The sequence below is a fragment of the Euprymna scolopes genome, chromosome 15, assembly GCF_053919585.1.
Source record: "Euprymna scolopes isolate OS-2025 chromosome 15, ASM5391958v1, whole genome shotgun sequence".
NCBI lineage: Eukaryota > Metazoa > Mollusca > Cephalopoda > Sepiida > Sepiolidae > Euprymna > Euprymna scolopes.
Genome location: NC_136496.1, coordinates 28,285,296 through 28,291,295, shown reverse-complemented (window position 1 = coordinate 28,291,295; position 6,000 = coordinate 28,285,296).

Below are 6,000 nucleotides of genomic sequence, written 5' to 3'. Positions count from 1 at the left end.
TAGATGTGTTACCATAAATGGTAGTGTCGTCAGCATAAATATCTACAAATGATGTAAGGATGTGATTTGGAAAATCATTAATGTAGATCAGCGTTCAAAAGACACGTTTTTTTTTAAATTAACCGTTAAAAGAAAAGCGTGATTTTATTCTGAACTTTAGCTAGTACCGTTTTAAGAAACTTACGATATAAAAGAAAATCGATAGTAAGTTGGTGACCTTATAATTAATTGCGAGATAAGAGGGAAGCAGGAATTAAGGGGTGGGGGCTGAAAAGGATAATATAATGGATTGAGTCTATGCAATATTTAAGATCAACTCGGTAGATAAATAATCATTTATGGACAAGAAATAAACATATATATATATATATATATATATATATATATATATATATATATATACTCCTATAATATCATTCTTTTTCTATCTATAATATATAATTCTTTTTCTATCTTTTGCAAATGATTCAAATTTAAGCATGTTATTATGGATCATAACGACTACCAGCTGTCAAAATTTCATCTTTTCACAGTTATTATTTCTAACAAATCACAGGTTTTAAAATTTTGTCCTTTAGTTTTGGACGCTACTGTATATATATATATATATATATATATATATATATATATATATATATATATATATATTAACTATTTATTATTATGAGGTCAATTATTTCATATTATAGTTTACCCAACATATAATCATGGTTTCCAAAGTAATATATATATATATATATATATATATATATATATATATATATATATATATGTGTGTGTGTGTAATATATATATATATATGTAATATATATATATATGTAATATATATATATGTAATATATATATATGTAATATATATATATGTAATATATATTTATAATATATATATGTAATATATATAAATGTAATATATATATGTAATATATATATGTAATATATATATATGTAATATATATATGTAATATATATATATATGTAATATATATATACGTAATATATATATATGTAATATATATATGTAATATATATATATGTAATATATATATATATATATGTAATATATATATACGTAATATATAATGTAATATATATATATGTATACAAAAACCAGAATCGCAAAGAGAAAGATAACATCATATTGTATTTTTTCGAATATTACTATTGTTTCGACATAAACCAGACAATTTTTAAATTTTATGCCATTAAAAATTTTCGTAGGAAACATCTCATTAAATAAGTTGAAAAAAAATACAGGGTCAATACTATCTTAACACATTTTCATTTTGTTGTTCACTGTATCAAACAGTGTGCATGGTCCCATCCCGCTTTTAATGAATCCACAACCGGTGTTGGAGAAATATTTTTATGGGCTCCTATTTTCGTATATCTGTTTTAAAGTTACGGCGAGAATTGCTAAATCTGGACTATTTTGAAACCATACAAGATTCTGAATCAATGAGCTTTATGGTTTATTAATTTATTTTATTATTTTGTGCTTTATTTGTCGTTTAATCTCAAGATGTTTAGTTGGATTTTAGGGTTCAATCTAAATTTAAAATCACATATGGAAAGTTTCGTATTTTGTGGCTGTTTTTTTTTTTTTCGGTTTTACATATCGATTTTTATTTTAACCTGAGAGTTACAGCAGTTGGAATGGTTTCTGTATATTAAAATAAATGAAATAAGTTAAAATAAACACTGAAAACGATGAGATAAATTAATAAGTACGAGTAAATACTCAAAGTTATATTGTTCAAGATACTTCAATACAAATGATGAAATCACATTGTAAGAGATTAATTTTAATTTACTCCTTGAGTCTAGCACATCTTGGCAGACAATTTTCTTATTTTTTTTTTTCGCCCTGTTTCTTTCAAATATTTCGAACGCTTCTGACGTCACAACCACGATAGGCACACCGATAAGACTTTTCTTTTTTTTTTTTTTTAAACATTTTCTTCTGGCGCGTTACGGGTTCGAGCCTGCCTGCTACTCCTGTTTTTTCTTTTTTTTTTTGCGCTCGCAATTTTAGTTTTTTATTTAATTTTACTTATTTTTTTGCTCAACAAACACCGTTACACACATTTCCACTTTCTATTCCACCTTTGCGCAACGGGTTCGAGCTTGTCTGCCTAATACAACTGTTTTTTTTTTTTTTGCTCAACACACACCTCCAAACACCCGGGCAACGCCAGGCACCCTGACCAGTCTATTATATAAATCTCACCTGTTTGTGTAAATGTATGTGTGTATGTATGTATGTAGGTCTGCCTAAAACTTTTGACGGAGGCGATGTGTTTTCACAAGATCGGTATCGTTTTGAAGCCCGACCATTCGGACGATAAATATAGAAAAAATTGCTAAAACATTAATTCCTTCACCCTCAACTGGGCACTTTCCTACAGGGAGGAGTTGCTTCATTCGCCGATATTTTCGAACGTCATCCTCTATTTTCGATAAACTAGCCTTAATTTAAACCTTCGCCACTTCCGGTTTGGCGTTGGACGCAGCAGCAAAGACGTCATGTTTTTTTTGGGGGTTTTTTTTACGTTCTTTTCCGCCTTCGCGGTACAGGTTCGAGCCTACCTGCCTCCTACCACTTTCTTTTTTTTTTTTTGCTTTTGCTCAACACACACCTACAAACACCCACGCAACGCCGGGCACCCAGGCTAGTTAACAAATATAACAGAAATTACTCTTTCTCTCTCTTTCTTTCTCTCTCTCGTTTTCTCTTTATGTTGCTACAGGGAGTCAGGACTATTAAATATCGTGTTCAAATCCATGGGCATCAATTATGCCTGTTTACGCAGTAATACTGTTTAATAAGGGATGAACCCCCACAACACAGATACGGATAAAATAGCTATATGCTCATTTAATTGAGTATATTGTATTTTTAAAATAATATATATATATATATATATATATGTATATATATATATGTGTATATATATATATATATATATATATATATATATATATATATATATATACTGGCCTTTTAATATACTATGTATGCTACCGAAGACATCTTTGTGTAAGCTGGGAGGACAAACGTACAAACGAATCAGTTCTGGCGAAGATTGGACCATGTTGAAGACTGCGGGACAACATAAGTGATAGGAAATTGTGATTTTTGGGACATGTGGCCAGAAAAGACAGCTTAACAAAAGATCTCCTCTTTGGTACCACCCCTGGACAAAAAAGGACACGGAAGACCAAAAACATGATTGTCAAACCTACGTAAAGGACATCGTGGACATTAGCATGGCTGAGTTGCTAAGAATGGCGCAGAACCGGAGTCAATGGAGACGATTCGTGAAGAGTGCTACGGTTGGTCAGTAAAGGAGAGAAAGAGAGAGAGAGAGAGAGAAAGAGAGAGAGAGAGAGAGAGGGGGGTATACTAATGTATACTAATATACCAATGCATTCTACTTCGACAATAAACAACCTCAAATTACACATTAAAAACGCAACAGAAATTTAAGAAAACCAAAAAACACATTGCAAACGCTCTTGTATTGAATAAGAGGAATCGTTTCGTTTTTTGTTTTAATATAAATCGCTCTGGACAAGGTGTGAAGCCACTCTATGTAAGAAGCTAAAAAGATCTAAAGATGATGATTGAAAAGACAGAAGATACCTATTGACTTTTTTTTTTTTTTGAATTTTTTGACAGTGGTTTCAGCTAGACGGGTGTTTATTGTGAAAGATTGGCGAGGGGGAGACCAGAGATTGGAGCTCAGACGAGCACTTGCCATTGAAGTAACGATAAAACAAAGACAGGCTCGCAATGTCTCTCCTGAATGAACAACGAATGTGTTTTGGGAAGTCGTTGATAAATATCAGGAAGAAAATTGGGCGAATGATAAATCCTTGAGACACACTCCGCGTTAATGCCATGAGCTTCGAATTTCTGCCCATCAATGACTACTTTAATAAACCTTTCAGAGAGAAAGAATTTTATGGTTAAGAATACATTACCTGCTCTTCCGCAGCTGGTAATCTTATGGAGTAGATCTTTGTACAAAACCCGTAGTTATGTCAAGAACTATAGCTCTAGAAACGAAGCCATCGTCAATAGATTAACTGATTCTGTGTCATATTACCATCAGTACATCAGCGGTTGATCTCTCAGAATGGAAATCATGTTGCATATCGTTGAATAGGTTATTTTCGCTAAGGTGGTTGAAAACTTCATTTATTGCGGACTCCAGCAATCTGCTTATGACGCATAGGAGGCTGATTGGTCTGTACTGAGATGCAGAACATCGATTCACCGAATTTTTAAATACTGCACAGATAGACGAGGTTTTCCAACCATCTTTCCTTAGGGCAACGCTTGAATAACTTTGTTAGTATTGGAGTTAGTTCAGGCTGCAGACAAATCTTCAGCCAGATCAGCGCAGTAGTTTCCGAGAGATATAGTATAAATGATACTTTGATAAACAATTGGTCAAATTCGCCGAATATGGTCATTCTTGGATGTTCGTCCGTCGGAACACCAATGATCATCTGATTATCTTGAAAGGATAGTAGATTACATGAGCTCACTGAAGTAAGGGTTGCGCCATCCCTAACAACTCCTTTCCCGAATCGGCATGTCTTGAGTCCAGTTGCAAAGAGAAGTTCAGAACGACTGGAAACAATACCCAGGAAGCAGAGTGCCCATACAGTACCTATCATTCCCAAATGGTTACCCATTTTAGTACTGACCAAACTCATGAATGCTTTTTTTTATTACATTTTCACCCCAAACAGGGCACATTGCCACTTTGATGTAGGGGGCTAGCACCAAGGATCTAATTTGCAGGGATTCTATGTAGGGAGTTTAGCAGCAAGATGCCTATTCACATTACACTTCTGCATGTAAGTACAGCTGGGGAAGAAGGAAACCGGAAGAGAATTCCAAAGTCTAGCAGTTCTGCGGAAGAAGCTATTAGAGTAGAAGGTTTCTTACATCTACGGATTTGTACTGTGTAGGGGTGGGATTTTGCTGCTTGTCGGGTTTGTCGGGGAGTATTGTCGTCGAAGGGGCACAAGGGATTGTACTTCGTCAGAGCATCACTAAAACAGGCAGAGAGATACAACATTTCATCGATGAGACAGCGGCTGAAGCTTAGATGACAGTTGAGGACCTACCAGGTTGGCGACTCTCTTTTGAACCCTGTCCAGGAACGATAGCCTAGTAGCAGATGCACCAGCCCAAATGTGACAGCAGTATTCCATACATGGGCGAATGGTGGCTTTGTAGAGATACAGGATACTTTCAGGCGCAAGTAACTTTCTAGCACGATAGAGAGAGCCCATCTTTTTCGCAGCAGCCTTGGCAATGATCTCGATGTATATTCCAACTAATGTTTCCTATGAACGTTAAGCCAAGGAGCTTGAACGGTGATATAACGAGATTCGAGGTGCCAACGCAATTATGCCGTATATAAAGTCAGTCTTACCGATAGACTGACAGAAAAATCGCCTCGAATGTTCGTGACGTCCACTCGCACCATCAACACCTCTCCTCTCACAAGGCGTTGCTATTGGGAACAGAGACAGTGAAGAGGGGGAATAGATGAAATAAAAGGCACTACATCAGCGTGTGTGCGATAGAGAAGGGGAGAGAAAGGGGGGGAGAAGTGTTTTAAAGGTATCTGAGAGACAGAGGGAAAGTGTTGGGCAGTGGTGGTCAAAGTGCTGTGGCGATGATGTTGGGGTGATTATTGTGCGAGTAATTGGGATGTGGTGGTAAAGGTGGACGAAAAGGACCGAGATGCGTGGGCGTGGGTGCGTGTTGGGATGGGAGAGAAAGCAACACAGCAAAATAATCCAAACAAGTCTTTGTTTATTTTCGCGCTGTTTTACGTCTGTGAAAGACTGGATGTTGCTGGCCAGCCGGACGCGTCACAACCCACACGCCAATTTGATTCAGTCCGACTACAAAAACAAAGAAGACAAAAAAAAAAAAGAAAACAAAAAAAAATATATATATAGAAGAAAGTAATC